We start from the raw sequence: 18496 nt of genomic DNA, 5'->3' as shown, positions 1-18496 counted from the left end.
AGGGTAATTTGGAGGTGATCGGTTCACAGAGCATGCTTGGAGAAATACTGACTCAGCATCTTATTTGACAATGTGGCCAAGTCTAATGAGAATGTGAGTGGGCACAGCAGAAAGTCTCTTCCCTTTACCAGTTATGGAGGCTTTTTCTGCTATTTCAGTTGCAGATGGGAAAGAATGACCCTCTTCTCTTTCTTAGTACTTTAGTCCTAAAGCCTTTTCGTCAAAGTCCCAAAAGCCCCAGGCACCTAACTCCCAGCTAACCTACTGCTCCAGGGTCTCATCGTTGCCCTCCTCCCTAGAGTGGTTATGAGCGCACTCCCCCCCACTGGCCTCTGGGGCTGAATCCCACCATCAGCCAAGAGGGCAGCCCTGAAGTCTCTCAGCCCTGAAGTCTCTCAGTTCCCTTTTCAGGAACTACATTTAGACTATACCTGGTCTAAAGTCACAGGGCCTCTCACACGCAAAGACAGGTCCATACACAGTATAAAGACCCAGTCCCTTCCCTCCGGGCAGGGCAACTCCAAAGGGCTATCCTAGCCCCAAAGCTTCCTATGGGATTCATGGAGTCTCCGTGGCAACTACGCTGCTCATTACTATGTCATCCTTCCTCTGCCACATCCTGCTTCCTCTACTCCCTCACCCTCTAATCCCATACCCCCCCACCCCCGTTCAACCCTGAGATGTTGATCCTGAAGGCCCTCTGCAGTAAACTTCCTCCATACAATTTCTATCACAGAAGGTTTCCCTGGGAACCCCAACTAAGACCCACCCCAGCCCGAGTACCCCATTCTCTTTATCAATAATTCTCTACTCCTGTCTTCAAGCAATAAATTGTTTTGGCTACAAAGAGCCTGCAGGTAATAAATTTGCATTTCAGGAAAGCTTTCTGAAGAAAGAGAAAGTTTGCAGGGATGAACTTGCAAAAAACAAAATGTGATATAAGCTGGCCAAAACACCTCCTATCATGTCTGAGCACCAGAGCTCTTAGGAGACCACAGGAGGCAGCACGGGCCCAGAAGTGTGTGTGTGTGTGTGTGTGTGTGTGTGTGTGCGCTTGTGTATAAAAAAGGCAAGGGGTTCTGTCTTTCCTGGAAAGGACAGGGAGGGAGAGAGCCTCGGGGAACTGAGGACAGGCCAAGAACAAATTATTCCAGCTCTGAGAGGAAATGTGATGTACAGATGGAGCATTAGCAAGGATTCCAAAGCCCTGGGGTCCAGTCATGGCTCTGCCAATTCTAGAAGTGTGCAAGGGCCTCTGTTTCTTTATCTGTGAAATGGGAATAATAATGACTGCCTGATTCCTCTCCCAGCATTCTCACAACAATTCAGCAAGATAATGCATGCAAACATCATTGAGAAGCCACTCTGCCTGTGACCCTACATCCTCCATGACCCTCCATGACCCTCCATGACTCTCCCTTACTGCTACTCCCAGAAGCATTTGAGGTGGGAACCCAGCGCTTTCCATAGTGCTTTAATAATAATAGTTATGTGATGTATTGAGTCCTTAGGAGGTACCCTCTCTGCCAAAGACTTCCGTGACAAGCAGAAAGCAAAGTGCCAACACTGGACTCACAGTCTTGATGACAACCCCCGAAGGTTAAGTATTTCCTCTGTTTTTCAGAGGAGGAACATGAGGATTGGAAAGTTGATCAACTTTCCCAGAGTTACAAATTTCATAAGAGGGGGAGTTAGGTTTTGAACCACTAGGCAAAACTGAAAAAGAAGGAAATAAACAACAACAATCCAGATGACTACTCACATCCCTCCTTTAACCATGTCATTTTAGGAGAGGATGTCTGAGTAGCTAATAGAGTTCGGTTTTTCTCTAGGCTTGAAGAAAGGGTTAAAAATGCAGGGTCCTGTCCAAAACACACTAGTAACTTTTCCCTTTTGTTGCATTCCAAGCACACATGTATTTCCCGCCTGCTCCAGGGGCTGGGACATCCTTGCTGAGGCTGCGGCTTATGACCTATCATCACCTTCAACATCAGCCTGGAAAGTAAGAAAAATATTATGTGAGAGGTTTTTCTCTCTTAAAGCCAGTCTTAGGGAACTAGCCATTTTCAGAGGGAAAGCGAGATTATTGAAGGCCAAGACACAGTGGGTTTATTTTAGCCCTATGCGAAGCAATAATAATAATAATAATGATATATTTTAAAACGTGTTGCTTAAGAAAAGGCTAGAGAGAATTGGGAGTCAGCTGGCTTGGGTTTAAGACCCGGTATGCAGCAAAACAGCCAGATATAGTTCTTTGGGGGAAAAGAAATCTAAAAAGAAAAGAAAAAAAAAAACCCTCCCTAAGTTTGGGAAAGGGCAATAAAGCATATGAAGGTGTGTGGTGCCGTGCCAAAAGCAAAAGAATATTTCGCTAAAACCACCACCTCAGTCATGTGCTATTACTTATGCTGTGTTTGACGATGACTGGCACAGGGCATGAAGCAATAATGTCTGCTGGATTTGGCATCGCTCTCCGCTAACAGGAAACCGTGTTCTTTTGATTCCATTGATTGGTTTCCTGCTGAAGGCCATCCGTGACAGGGCAGGGAGTATACAAGACTATTGTCCAATTTCCATTTTTCCCAGTGCCTCTTGCTTCTGGCAGGGGCAGCTGGCAGCCTTCCTTTGACATGATCGGGCCCCAGCCTGGCGATAGTGCACGCGAGGCTGGCTGTAAATGTTGCATTTAGCAGGTTGGTCAGGGAAGGAAGAAATCATGGAAATGCAGAAGCGTACACATGGACAAACAACCACAGATGAAACACCATTTGTTCGGGGGCAAATACACAGACTCATTCATTCCCTGCGATCCACATCATGGGGCCATGCCACAGTGCGACAAAAGATCTGCCTCTCCTTGAAACCTGAAAATGTTTCAGAGGGATAGCCTGGCACAAGGGAGACCAGGAATGAGAACAGGTGGGGTTTTTTGCCCGAGCTTTGGGTCCCTTCCTCCATGGTTTCTAGGCTAAATCATCTTGTTGAAAAGTCACTGAAAGCTTGGTGGAGAGTAGAGTGGTCAAGCCTGAGAAAACTGCGTTGACGAGCCTCTGGTCATCGGCCATGTCCATGTGCATGGCTGGAGTGCTCAGCAACACCATGGATAGAATTTTGTCTTTGATGGAGAACAGGTGTATTTTTTTCATTGAGTTGACTTCAGGATGGAATTATGAGCAGTTTTTGCTTTGACTGTTATTTTAACATCATGTCTGTAATAAAGTAATTCTTTTCAAAATGGCAAAGGAAGACAATTCTTGTGAATGGTGGGCTTTGGCTGGACCCTGGTCAGGCCATATCCCAACAGCCAGGGCATCTCCATCCTCAGCTGTCTCTGCTCCTCATCAAGCACCTGGCTGTCAGCTACGATGGAGGTTCTCTCCTCCTTCACCAGAGACATGAGGAGCTCCAGAGACTCATCCCGAATGTCTCTTGTGACCATCCTCACTGACCTGGCCCGTCAGCACATCACACACTCCATCTCCTGTTTCGAGGAAAAGTAATAACAACAAGAATTAATTTATTCCCAGGGGAAATTGCGGGCCACATAACAGTATAGGGGTAAATTACAGGAATTTACCATTCACGGACTCTGCTGGGTGTGGCTTAACTCATACCTTCGGATTGCCACCCAGCTATGAGATCCTTCTTCTAGACTCTGACCTTCAAAGCCCACATCCTTTTTGTCACAGTTATATAAAGTAACCCCCTCACCCCCCACTCCCATGACATACATGTGTGCACAAGCATGCACACACCCACACATGCAGAGCTCTAGGTCAAAACCATACCCTCTGCAGCCACGAAAGCTCTGATTGGGTCACTCTGTTGATTGACCTTAGTGGGTGACCTGAGGACAGGGCAGGGTGGCCAGGCCTGATGGACAAGAGGAGGACTTAGAATGAGGAGCTAAGACTGCTCCAGTAGGGTGAAGCCTCTTGGCAGCTTGCAGGAGCAGAAGGGAGAACCGAGCCTAGCCCCATCCCAGCACCTCCCAGCCTCCTGTGGCCTGGTGGGCAACAGGCAGAATTTTGAGAACCAAGTTGCATGGAGGACAGTAATTAAGAAAGGCGTTGCTGGGGCTGCACCTTGTTTCCTCTGGAGATTGAAAGGAAGTGCTGGACGGTTGGTGTCTCCGTCAGCATTGCTCCCTCACACTGTCTCCTCCCGCCTGGGCCTCAGTCAGCCATTAGCCAAAGCCTCTGCTGCCGCCTCGCTCCTTCCATGTCTCTCCTTTTCTCCCCCACCCCTCCAGCCTCTCCCCGTTCTCTTTCCTTATTGTGATGTTTTGATCTGGTCTCTAATAAAGACTTGGCTGCAAGGCTGCCTGTCTGGATGGATTGATGGGCGGTGGTCACTGGAGGTCAGTTTAGAGGAGGAGGCCCTGAGGTGTGGGCCAGAAGGTAGGGTCAGGGAGCAGCCAGATGGCCAGGGGATGTCAGGGAGGGGGTGTCAGTGAGTTCTGACCTGGATTTAAAGAACACAGAGCACCAGTGAGGCAAAAGTGCCCTTGCTCTCAGGAGGAAGACAGCTGGGCAGCCGCCTAATACTTCCTCCAGATCCTCCAAGCCCAGACACCTTCAGCCAGGGTCACTCAGGTGTGGCAAGTTTCTCCATCCCTCACTCTCTGGCTTCATTAAGTTTCTGGGAGATGCTGGGATCCTGGCTGCTTACAGTAACCCTGTCCAGTTTATGTCCAGTCTTCTTAGGTACCCACCTTCCTACCTGGTCCCCAGTGGGGACCCTTCCCACAGTCCACAGGACTGCCTGCCTCTCCAGGACCAGCTAGTGGCAAGCCCAGACTGGAACCTGGATCTTTGAATTCCAGTCCTTAGCTCTTTTTGCTCCTCAATATCACTACCTATTACCTCCCAAATTATTATCTACTGGCTGCAGATGGTCCTATTTGTTTATTTATTCATGAGAGACACAGAGAGATAGGCAGAGATATAGGTAGAGGGAGAAGCAGGATCTCTGCAGGGGGCCCAATGCAAGACTTAATCCCAGGACCCCAGGATATGACTGAGCCAAAGGTAGACACTCAACCCCTGAGCCACCCAGGTGTCCCTGCAGATGGTCCTTTTGTAGGAAATAACCTCAGACTCACTAATCTAAGTCAAGCACAAGTGAGACTAATCTGGTAAGAAGTGTTTTCTGTTTGTTTTGGTTGGGTTTTTCTGTTGGTGGTTTGGAATCCTACTGGACTTAGGACATTGTTTTTCCTGTCCCCGGATATACTTTTAGAGGCCGTGATTTAACTGAGATCAACATTTACATTAAGAGAGCTCTTAACCAGGGCGCCTGGGCGGCTCAGTTGGGTAGGCCTCCAACTCATGATTTGGGCTCAGGTCATGGTCTCAGGGTTGGGGGATCCAGCCCCCGTTGGGCTCCACACTCAGCAGGGAGTCTGCTGGAGATCCTCTCTCTCCTCTCCCAACACTCATGTGCACATGCATGCTCTGAAAAATAAATAAATCTTTTTTTAAATTTTATTTGTTTATTCATGAGAGACACAGAGACTGAGAGAGAGGCAGAGACACAGGCAGAGGCAGAAGCAGGTTCCACGCAGGAAGTCGGACATGGGACTCGATCCTGGGTCTCCAGGATCATGCCCTGGGCTGAAGACGGCGCTAAACTGCTGAGCCACCTGGGCTGCCCAAAAAATAAATAAATCTTAAAAAGAGAGAGAGAGAGCTCCTAACCTCTGATGAGGTTTCAAACACACATAAAGGGAGGGGGAGGGTTCAATGCCATCAGGGTCCCTTTGTTTCCCCCTTTCTGCAATCATTCCTATAACCTCACCATTCTTCCAGGAGATGGGAGTCCCAGGTGTGGGGACAGGCAGCTACAAGAACCAGGACTCAAGACAAATCTTTGAACCTTGGAAACGCAGCACCCCTGGCAGGTCCATTCAGGTCTCTGCCCCTTGAGCACAGCAAAGCACACACATTTGCACATCTTGGAGCTGGATGTTCAGAACATGTTTCTGTTAATGAATTAAAGGGGTGGATTCAAAGGTACCATTTGATTCACTATTTCTTTGTTGTCTTGCTCCTCCGCTGAGATCAATACCTCTGGTACCTAGAACAGAGCCCGGTACATGGAACATTCTCAACAAATACTTGTGAAATAAAGGAACGAAGGGTGGCTCCATCTCTCACATTCTAAATTTCCATAACGAGAAGCAAGAGGCCAGAGTCCATCTGGGCCACCCCCACCCCTTCATCGCCAGAGAAAGACCCCAGTTCTCCCATTCCACTGGAAGAGTATTCCTTCTTCCACAATGTCCTTCCTTTTTGCCCTGTTTTTCTTTCTATTTTTGCATATCTTTACCTCTCCTGCTCAGAGCACAAGTGACCCCGTTTCCTCTGCTGTTTCCAAACCACCGTCCCTGCCATGTTCCCTTTGGTTTGCCTCTGGTGAAAAAAAGTTCCTCCCAGAAATGTGACTCAGAGGTAATCAACATAAATGTCATCCAAGGCCATGGGGAGTTTCTTAGCCATGAGTCACATCCCCTGTGCTGAGAACCTGGGTTTTAGTCAAGGCAGAAAATTTTCAAAACCAACCTCTAGAGACACCCCCCCTTTTCTTCCCCAGATCCATGCCCACTGACTGCAGGAATTTCTCCTTGACATTCTTTGCTGTTGCTGCCCTTGGCCACATCGGGCAAAGGCTCCAGCTCCCTTCCCAGCAAACTTCCACGGCTAAAGGGATGGAGTTACGCTCCCCGGCAGGAAGTGCCTGGCTGCCACTGCTCATTGAGGACAGGGAGATGTAACCCACAGCCAGGTTTCACTATGGGCTCAGGGCCAGGGCACCTCAGATTTTCCACTCCAGCTGGAAACAGGACGTGAAAGGTACAGGTTAGCAAGGAGCCATGGCCATGAGTTCAAAGGCCTCATTCATAGAGTTAAAAAAAAAACACATTTTTCAGTATTTAGGTTGCTCTGCTTTCTTTGTTCTTTCTCTTTCCTCTCCAATTTGCAGAGTAGGTCCCAGTGCATGAATATGAAAATAGGAAGGAAGGAAGGAGGGAAAGAAGGCAAGAAGGAAGGAAGGAAATCCAAACTCACCAAACATACACAAAGGTGACACACAGACACATGCTATCCAAATGGAAGGGAACTAAGTCTGTACCCAAACATGAAAGGCAGTGACAAGTTGAGAAATTGTTATCCAGGTCACAGGAAGGTCATTGACACGCTTTCAGGTCTCCAGCAAGTTGGAAAATGACTGAAACCGACTGAGCTTGTAGCAATCTTTCCTACGACCCTGCATGGCAGCCCTGAAGAAGAGAAACAGGACAGAGCCTCTGGGTGGCTCAGTGGCTGAGTGTCTGCCTTTAGCTTGGGTCATGGTCTCAGGGTCCTAGGATCCAGTCCCACCTCGGGATCCCTGCGAGGAGCCTACTTCTCCCTCTGCCTCTGTCTCTGCCTCTCTCTCTGTCTCTCTCATGAAGAAATAAATAAAATCTTGAGAGAGAGAGAGAGAGAGAGAGAGAGAGAGGAGCAGGACAGCACCCGGTTAAGTGCATGAGCTGGCAGCGATCTGGGCAGTTGGAGCTGTAAGGAGCAAGGGGGATGGCCCTGCCGTATGACGGGCCCTCACAAATCCTGGTGGGTTGGGTGAACGACTACACAAAGTGCTTCCCAGAGGCCTGGAGCACAGAGAGGCGCTCGCTGAGCAGCAGTGGCCATTCCCAAGCTCAATATGAGGAATGACTGGGACCCTTTCCAATGACTGGGACCCTTTCCCGTCGCTGAGCTGGAGTCAGACACCATCGCACCAACAGGAAGGGGAGTTGAGCACTGCTCAGAGCATGTTCTCTTGTGCTGAGCAAGAAACAGCCACCACAGGAACAGCGAAGGGTCCCTGTCGCCAGAAAGGACAATGTCTACACAGGTGCACACTGAAGCAGACCCCCTCCGAAAGAAGGATCCCTCCCACATACACCTGCTCTGCCTGGGAACTTCCTTGGCCGGCATTCAGGGGATGAAGGGACAATTCTGTGTGTCCTGTGCCTGCAGCACAGCCAGGAAGAACCTCTTATTTCAAGGGCAAATCTTGAAGTTTGGGGTGCCCTCTACCTGAAGATGGCTAATTTCCAAGTCAGCCTGTAAACTACGGCAGGAAGTCTCCCAGAGCTAGGAGAGAATTTGAGCATTATCCAGGCAGCTCTGCATTAACCAAGACCATGCCTTGCTAAAAACAAAAAACAAAACAACAACAAAAACCCCCCAAAACAAACAAACCTACCTCCAACCACTTTAAGCAAAAGAAAATTTCCTGGCTCACAAAACCAAACTTCCAGAAGCAGGGGTAGAGCTCACTTAAGGAACCAGTAGGACAGGGTCAAGTCTCATCTTATGGTTGCTTTGGTTGTTCTGGGCTCACGTCCAAGCTTTGGGACTTCTGGCTTCAGTATTTTTTTTATCTGCATAGTGGGAATATTAACTTTCCCATCTAGCTCACAGAATTAATACAACGATCGGCTGAGAAAAAACATGAGCAGAGGAGGTACCATACACAGTCTGCTATGATACTTGTTTGGAAAAAGCAAATTTATTCTAATTAGATCAATATATGACAGGACACTTTACGCATATGCAACTCTCTCATGGGCAATTTTGTCTGAAAATTTAAAAACTACATTAGCATAGAAAACTGCACCCACTGAGCCAAGTCTTGTAGGAATTCATAAAAAATGCACAAATGCACATTTCACATACTGTGCCTACCTTGTCGCTGTGTTGTCCTACCCATCCTACTTCTCCTATCCAAGTGTGCTCTACAAGGTTATATTTGGCTCTTATTGTTGTGAACTTATATTACAAAAAAATATTACAAAAAAATACTCATGAAGCATCTCAAACATGGCTAAGCATCCTGACTTAAAAATGGCAAACAGGTCGTGAAAAAGGAAAATGTTATGTACTGAGGAGAAGCTTAAAGTAAAAAAAAAAAAAAAAAAAAAGGCATTTTGAAAAAATCAAGAGATCACATGTGGGGCGTTCGGGTGGCTCAGTGTTGGAGTGCCTGCCTTTGGCTCAGGTTGTGATCCTGGGGTCCTGGGATGGAGTCCAAGGTCAGGCTCTCCGCAGGGGGCCTGCTTCTCCCTCTGCCTATGTCTCTGTCTCTCTCACAAATAAATAAATAAAATCTCTTTTAAAAAGAGAGGAATCATATGCAACTTCCCAAGCAACAGCATGAAGGCATCCAAATGCCAAGACAATAAAAGATACATCTCTGAGTGAACCAACTCTGAGGACTAAGACGTCAATGAGAATAACCCCTGAAGAAACAGAAGAGATGGAAAGACGAGCATTGTTGTGATTGAAAACCAAACAGCAGTGCAAAGTGGGGGACAATGTCTCTCACAAGGAGAAAGTACCCTCTCAATATAAGACCTTAAGGCAAAAACGCAGAAGTGGCGCCTGTTAGTACTATGAGTGGCCGATTTGGTGGTTTCAAACTTCATGATAATTTCCAAAGCCTTCAGCTGTTAGGCGAAGCACCAGGTGCAGATGAGAAAACCATGGAAGAAGATCCAGAAGGGAAATGGAAGTTAAATGAAGACAATGACTATACATGGAATCAAATTTCCAATTTCAATAAAGAGGGGGTCTCTATTATAAATGCATTGCTTCCAAGGGCCTATATATTAAAGACAGAGAAACAAGCTCCAGGATTTCAAGCCTGTAAACTTTGATGACCTTCCTCCTATGACCCCACAATACCTCGCATGCCTCAGCACCTGCTTCTAGAAGCCAACTTCAGGTCTTTTCCAAGATAAAGCACCATATTTACTATAGCCCTTACTCATTCCTCAATCATTTAACACATGTGAGGCTTTGCTATTTTTATGAGATTTCTCTTTTTTATGTCACTGACAAATTTTTAGGCTGCTATAGTTTTTATCGTGTGATTTTGCACAATGAGGGGAGTTTTAGGAACACGTCTGTCATGTTGTAGCAGCACTGACTACATATACTATAATGAAATATATAAATGCCCTGGGATGTTACTACTTGGATCTTTTCATTCCCACACATTTCTCAATCACAAGCTACATGTGTGAACCCCAGGATCAGAAGCCCACAAGCTCCTCTTTATTCCTTGAAGCCCTCAGGGCTGAATCAAATGTCCTGACAACCCTACAATATGCATCTACTTTTTGAAGGACTCCCTTAAATCCCATTTGTCCCCCAGAAGAGAAGCATGTTCTTTCTTCTTCATCTCCATTAACCTTGTCCTTTCTTTCTTGAGGCCACCACCTGGGAGCCCTGTAGATCCCTCTGGTTATCTGCTTTCCAGGGACCAGACTCCTCCTCCCCTTCTCCATCATCAGGTGGGGCTGGCTGAGATGTCAGAGGAATCAAAGCTGGTACCCTTTCCTGGGTGATCCAGGGAATGGCCAGAGAAAGCTGGCACAGCTCTTCATGTGATACAGACATAGGGTCTCTACAAGAGCCTCACTTGTGGGCTGGACATCCTCCAGGCTGTCCTTGGGCTGTTCTGGAAGGCTTGGCTCTTCCGCAGGACTCGGAAGACCTGTCTCTACAAGAGCAACCTGAGACCACCCCACAGGAGGTGAGGAGAATAGGATGGAAATCAGACCCTTGGCCACCTAGAAAACCATATTTTTAGCCACTGCCATTTGTGAAATGCTTTTCCTGGGGAATTTTATTATTCTTTCCTGACTACCTAGCACATGTCAGACTTTAGAGCGTTAAGGAAATCCCCCACTGTGTAAGCTTTATTTTACTTTTAAAAGCGAGTTTCGAGCCCTTCCTGTTTCTAAACTCCGGTAGCTTTGTCTATATAAGAACACCACTGTGCAGCTCCGCTAAGACAACCCCAGAATGAAAGGTGTAAATCATGTCACTCCAACGAGGCAGAAACTTCAAAACTGTTTTAGCACTAAAGAGTCTAAAGGTGGAGATCAATAGAATTCTTCCGAAATCTGACTTTCCTTAACCCCTTGGTTCAGCTGAATTGTGTGTGGTTTTGTAGTGGTTTTCAAGAGGATCACATTGAACTTGGCTAGCAATTAGGAGAATTGTGTATGATTCTGAATTCATCTCCTGACCTCTTAGTGTATGAATACTTCAGCTCTAAATCACAGACCACAATAACGTAAGGCTAAAAAGTACTGCAGAAGTGAAAAAGGTAGTGTTTATACCCCAAAAGAAGTGTGTGTTGGGAAGGGTGGTTGCACAGAAACATTTCAATAAAAAGCCCATTGATTTTAAATCAAGGTCAGACATCTAAACTGATAGGGATTTCCCTAGGAACATTTGAACTTGGAAAGATGATGGGGTCCTATCTGTATAAATGGGCTCTGGTGCCAGGCTGCCTGGTTTTGAATCTTGGCTCTGCCACCAATGAGTTGTCTGACCTTCAGGATGTCACTTTCTGTCCTCCATTTCCTTAACTGTAAAATAAGAATCATGGGGTGCCTGGGTGGCTCATTTGATTGGGTGTCTGCCTTCGGCTCAGGTCATGATCCCGTCCTGGGATTGAGTCCCATGTCAAGGACTCCCTGCTCAGCAAGGAGTCTGTGTCCCCTTCTGCCCTTCCCTCTGCTCATGCTTTCTATAAATAAATAAATAAATAAATAAATAAATAAATAAATAAATAACTTTAAAAAATAAATGAATAAAATAAGCATCATAATGACACCTTACTCATAGGTTATTGTAAGAATTCAATGCAGAGTTCATGGAAAATATCAGGTACATAGTAGGAACTCAATAAATGTTTGCTATTCTTAACCATCTCAAACTACCTTGTGAACAGTCTAGAATAACATGTAGTTTTATTCAAAAGTATTCACCGTGGCTGTTTGTCTAAAAGGTGCAATTTTCCTAATAATACCACCTTTCATGAGTTAATACATGTAAGTGGGCGCTTGATAAATACTATCTTTTCTCGACCATCTCAAATTGTATGTGACTAGCTATAGGATGCTATCTGAAGAATACTCAAAAATATTTGTTCTTGTTATTTCATAAGAGTTATAGTCTAGTTCTTTCTATTTGAGTCCAAATGTTGGTTTCGGTTCTGATAAATGACTTATTTTAAACCCTGAGTTCATGAGGTCATACTTGAAGGAATCACAACCGAATGTTGGTTGTTTATGTTGAAAGAAGAGAGGGAACACAAACAGAGCAGCAATCTATAGAAAATACACCAGTTTCCCTAAGAATTTGCTGGACTCCTCCCTCCCTTCTGCAGGGGGCCTGCAGGCCTCACCCCTGGGGCAGTGGAATGCTTGAGCCTACTACCCTCCCCCGCTTGCCAGAGCTGATTTTGCTCATTTCTTCCCAACTTTTCTTCCAAGGACTCCTTGTTCAGGTCAGGAGCTTGCAACTGGGGATAGGGAGAACATTTACACCATGAAAATTGGCCAATGCTACAAACCAGAGATTTCTTTCCTGGACAGCCATTTGTTAAACATTTCATAGCACATATTGCATGGTAGTGCCTGAAACTTTGCTCCCTTTTGTACGAATCCTCTTTCCAGAGATTGTCCACAGGCAAGGGACCATCTGCTACCCCTGCTGCTGGCATCCCCGTGGGGAGCCTATTACCATCTGGTGCTCTGGAAAGCCATGGTCCTCTTGATGGGCTACCTGCCTCTTCCACTGGAAAGGAGGAGGCAGGATGACTCTGTCTTGTCACTTTGTCCCTCAGTCACCACAGTACTAATACATAAGCTGCAAAGACACGGGCAAGTGTCCTTATACATGGGTTAATACACTTTTAGCAGTCCCCCCAGGGGAAGAGAAAGACTACTGGATCTCTCAACACACATTTTAGTCATTAATCTTTTTATTTTACCTAGTGATTCAGACATGAACTCAAACTGCTTAAACTGCTAAAAGGTAGCGCTGCTGATCAATTTTGGTTTTATTTCTTTTTCCGGTCTTTTCTCCCTTTCAGGCTCTAATCGTCACAATTACGAAGAGAACCAGAAGAAAAGAGTAGAAGAAACTCTGAAGATCTCGTTAATCAACAGCTTCAATCATTGCTATGGTTACAAGTAATCAAGTAATTGTCCTTCACTAGTTTGTGTTTGCTCTTGGCTGGACAGATTGGGAGTTTTCATACCTACCAATACCTTTCCCAGGAAATGAAAAGTCATTGGCCCACGACACCCCAAAGAATTTTCTTTGTCCTAGTTCCATTGACAACTGCCCCTGGAAATTTCTGTAGCCATTTATTCCAATTCAGCAGGAATTTCTTCTCCCAAGACCTTGGTCCAGAATTCATCCTCATTGAGTTCATTGGGATTCCAAGTGGCCTCCATTCCCTTCCATAACCGGCACAACCCAGACTCAGAGTAAGGCTCCCACCAACAGAGTTAGATGAGGGGAGTGAGTGGGATTTGTCCCAAAGAGTAAGGATTGCAGTCCAATTTCCTAATTACATGGCTAAGAGTGAAAAGAGCTGCATAGCAAAATTGGAACAGATTCTGGAGAGAGAACAGAATTGAACTTGGGAAACTTGAGGTCTCAGAGGATAAGAGGAACTGAAAATGAGAGATACTGGCTACATTCATGAATGAGGTCCATCCACAATGGGTACAACAGCAGAGGGCACTGGGCTCCTGTAAAAATGAGGCATGGGACTTGCCCAATACAGACTTGGGTACTCAATTATCGATAGAATCTCTCATTTCTCTAAAAGTTGAATTCAGGGATGCCTGGGTAGCTCAGTGGTTGAGCATCTGCCTTTGGCTCAGGGCGTGATTCCGGAGTCCCAGGATCGAGTCTCACATCTGGTTCCCTGCATGGAGCCTGCTTCTCCTTCTGCCTATGTCTCTGCCTCTCTCTCTCTCTTTGTGTCTCTCATGAATAAATAAATAAAATCTAAAAAAACCAATTCAATTAAAAAATAATAATAAAAATAAAAGTTGAATTCATTTCCAGGAAAAAAAAAATGAAAACTTTCCTATCAGTGTAACAGTTGAAGTGTAAGTACTGAAAACAGATTCATATTTGTGGAGACAAACCCAAGTGTTTTGTTCCCCATGTAAAATTCAAACAAAACACCAAAACAAAACCATTTCAGTTTGGAATGCAGTCTGAGTTTCCTGAATGTTTTGAGATTGAAATCCATCCCCAAACCTAAAGTATGTTTGGCTAGTTCTTAATTAATAAAGTTTTGGGGAAATTGGGGGAAATTTTATCTGTATACTTCTGTTTGCATTCAACTCATCAAAAAAATATTTAAATGCTACTTCATTTCAAGAGATTTTTGCAAAATAAAAAAAAAAAACAGGAAGAAAAACAGGAAGTTCTATTTTACAAAGAGTAAACAAATTTAAATGCCAAACTGTTCTCATTTGGTGGGATTTACCTAGACCAAAGAGACTGAATGAATTCTAAACTCAGCCAGACACAGCCCTGCCTCTCTACCAGACTCATTTTATCATATGCAAAAAGCCATGAAGTGTTCAAAGGAGAAAAAAATTTAAATGTATTTTTGATTTGTATACAAAGCTTTGTTCACATCAAACTGGAGTAGAAACTTAAAAAGCATGAAAAGTTTCTGCTCTTTTTGTTGTGATTTCCATCTCAATTTCTCATGGGATTCCACGGCACTGGGCCAGTTTTCTCATTTTGCTAGAGCTCAGGTCTCTTGAGGAAGAAAGAGTCCCAGCATCTGTTGCTCTCATAGGAATATACTGGGTTTTCTTCATTGACTCCAGCGCCTGGAACAGCAATAATTTATTTTGCCATAAATTGTAGTGGTTGTATCAACTGGCTTGTTACATTTAAAGAGAAAGTTTATAAAATCCCTAAATGGTTTTCCATGGTATCTAATTCATTAGCTTTATTTTTCTTCTTTCGTTGTTCAGCTTTTCCATTGGGAAAGGATAACATGTGAAATGCTGGCATTGCAAATACCAATGAGTTTAAGTAAAGATCACTTTTAAATTGACCAGATGACCATAAACTTTTGAATTCTTAGTCTCTTAGAAACTACGTGAGGTCCAAGCACAAAAACATTAGATTTCAGTTCAAGTGGTAATAAGAAATGACAGCATTAGAGGACCAGCCAGAAAGCTGGAAGGGAAGGAGACACAAGATGAGTGTGAAGTAACAGACTCTTTATCAAGGGTGAGGTTTGATATTTTCAACAATAGATAGGCTCTATTATAATCAGACCCGGTATAGTTGATGGATTTTACTAACTGCTCTAATTGTTCACCTTTCCCTGCACCCATAGTTTGCCAAGGAACTTTTCACTTGTCACTTGTGTGAAGCCCCAGACATAGAATCTTTTTTGAAAATCAGCTTTATTGAGTTATAATGTATAAACAATAAAATACACCCATTTTTAAATGTATAATTTGTTGAGTGTGATTAATATGTAATCACCACCACAGTCAAGATATAAAATATTTCCATTACTCAAAAAAGTACTCTTATGCCCAGGGGCAGTCAATCTCATTTCACAGTCTCTAGACCCAGGCAATAACTAATGTGGTCTGTCACTCTAAGTTTTTGCTTTTTCTGGAATCTCATATACATCAAGTCAGGTAGTCTTCCACTTTTGGCTTCTTTCACTTAATGTAATGCTTTGGAGATTCACTGTGTTGTTTCATGTATCAGTAGTTCATTTCTTTTCATTTCTGAGAAGTATTCCATTGTTAGGATGTACTACAATTTATTTATCCATTCATTGGTTTATAGATATTTGGATTGTTTCAGCCTTAGCTGGTGAAAATTAAGTTGCTATGAATATATATGTACATATCTTTATGTGGACACATGATTTTTTCTTATGTAAATATATAAGCATTGAATTGCTGCTGTAAGTGTACATTTAATTTTATAAAAAGCTGACAAACGGTTTTCCAAAGGACTGTACCATTTCACTTTTCCCATCAGTGATAGAAGAGAGTTCTATTTGCTCCACATCCTCACCAACATATGGTATTATAAGTATCTTTAATTTTAGTCATTCAAGTACATGTATGGCAATAACTCATTGTTTTTAACTAGTATTTCCCTAATGATGACTGATGTTGAGCATTTTTTCATGTCCTATTTTACCATTTGTATATCTTCTTTAGTGAACTGACTGTCCAAATCTTTGTCCATTTGCGTCTCATTTATTAGAATGCTAAGAGTTATTTATATATTCTGGCTATAAGTCTTTAATATCTGTTTTCCAAATATTTTCTCCCAGTCTGTGGTTTGCCTTGTCATTTTCTTGATAATGTCTTTTGAATAGCAAAAGTTTGTAATTTTGAAGAAGTCTCATTAATTAACTTTTCTTTATCTTTTTTCTTTTTTTTTTTTTAGATTTTATTTATTTATTTATTCATGAGAGACACAGAGATAGAGAAGCAGAGACATAGAGAGAGGAAGAGGTAGGCTCCACTCAGGGAGCCCGATGTGGGACTTGATCCAGGGACTCCAGGATCATGCTCTGAGCCAAAAGCAGACACTTAACCGCTGAGCCACCCAGGCGTCCCTAACTTTTCTTTTTCATGGTTTGTGTATTCTAAGAAATCTTTGTCTAACCCAATTCATTTTTTTAAATATATTCTACTAGAAGTTTTATAGTTTAGATCTTACATTTAGGTCTATTACCTACTTAAAATAAGTTTTGTATATGGTGTGAGGTAACAGTCAAAGTTCATTTATTTTCTTACAGATATCGACTTTTTAAAAAGACTTTTAATTTTTTTTAAGGATTTTATGTATTTATTTGAGAGAGAGACATAGAGAGCACCAGTAGAGGGAGGGGCAGAGGGAGAGGGACAAGCAGACTCCCCACTGAGGGGGGAGCCTGACTCAGGGCTTTATCCCAGTACCCTAAGATTATGACCCAAGTTGAAGTCAGACACTTAACTGACTGAGCCATCCAGGCATGCCTGGACATCAGCTGTTTTTTTGAAAAGACTCTCCTTTCTCCACTGAATTACACTGGCATCTTTTTTGAAATTCGATTGACCATGTATATATCAATCTATTTTTAGATTCTCTATTTTGTCTATATCTCTCCATTAAGTCTTTAATTTTTCCAACAGAGTCTTATGTTTTAGCATACAAGTATTACACATATTTTCTTGAATTTATCCCTAAGGATTTCATGTTTTTAGATGGCATTGTAAATGTTATATTTTAAAGTTTCAATTTCTAGTGATTTGTGACTAATAAAGATACAATTTATTTTTGTTTAATCAATTTGCATGTTTCAAACTTACTAAACTCACTCATTCTTATAACTTTTTTGTAGATTTTTAAGAATTTTTCGACATAGACAATCATGTTGTCTGTAAATAAAGACAGTTTTGCTTCCTTTGCCGTATCTCTATATCCCCTAAAATCTCCAGTACAATGTTGAATACAAGCAGGAAGAGAGGACATGAACTTAGGGGAAATCATTCAGTCTTTTACCATCAAGTATGACATTAACTGCAGGTTTTCCACACCTGTTATTTTTATCAGGGTAAAATAATCCCTATCTATTTCTCATTGGCTGAGTTCTTTTATTATGAATAAGTGTTGTATTTTGTCAAATACTTTATATGCATCTATTGAGATAATCATTAATTTTACTTTTTCAATATGTTATATGATGAATTATGTCAATTTTTTAAAATTTCAAACCAACATTGAGCATTCTTGAGATAAATATCATTTGGTCATAATGTATTACATTTTTAATATGTTGATGGATTTAATTTGCTCAAATTCTGCTAAGTATTTTTTGAGCTATGTCATAAGGGAAATTGATCTCTGTGTTCTTTCCTTGTAACGTCCTTGGTTTTAGTATCAAGGTAAATTTAGCTTCATAAAATTATTTGGGAAGTATTCCCAATTGAATTAGTAATTGTTTTCCCTTAACATTAGGTTCACCAGTAAAGCCATCAGTGCCTGGAGTTTTCTTTGTGAGAGGGATTTTAAGTACAAATTTGATTTTTTAAAATAGAATTATTCACATGCCTTGAATGTGTCTTTCAAAGAATTTGTCCTATTATCCAAATTGTTGAATTTATTATCAAAAGATTGTTTACATTATTCATCTATAATGCTTTTTTACTTTATTGAGAAATAAATGACATCAAGGAAAATTTGCCCTATTTAGGTATACTCTTCTATGAATTTTGAGATACTCATGCTTGTCACATAACCACCACTACAATCAAGACATAGAACATTCCAGGGCAGCCTGGGTGGCTCAGCGGTTTAAGTGCCTGCCTTCGGCCCAGGGCGTGGTCCTGGAGGCCCCAGGATTGAGTCCCACGTCAGACTCCCTGTATGGAGCCTGCTTCTCCCTCTGCCTGTGTCTCTGCCTCTCTCTCTCTCTCTCTCTCTCTCTCTCTGTGTCTATTGTGAATAAATAAAAAAAAAAAAAAGATTTTAAAGACATAGAACATTCCAACAGCCAGAAAATTTCCTTATTTTCCTTTGAAATTAGTTCCATTTCTCCAGGTTCAGGTCCCTTGCAACCAATGACCTGATTCCTGTCCCAA

Source organism: Canis aureus, chromosome 9 (assembly GCF_053574225.1).
Source record: "Canis aureus isolate CA01 chromosome 9, VMU_Caureus_v.1.0, whole genome shotgun sequence".
In the NCBI taxonomy this organism is placed as follows: Eukaryota; Metazoa; Chordata; class Mammalia; order Carnivora; family Canidae; genus Canis; species Canis aureus.
The sequence above is the reverse complement of the archived record's forward strand: the minus strand, read 5'-3'. Positions refer to the sequence as shown.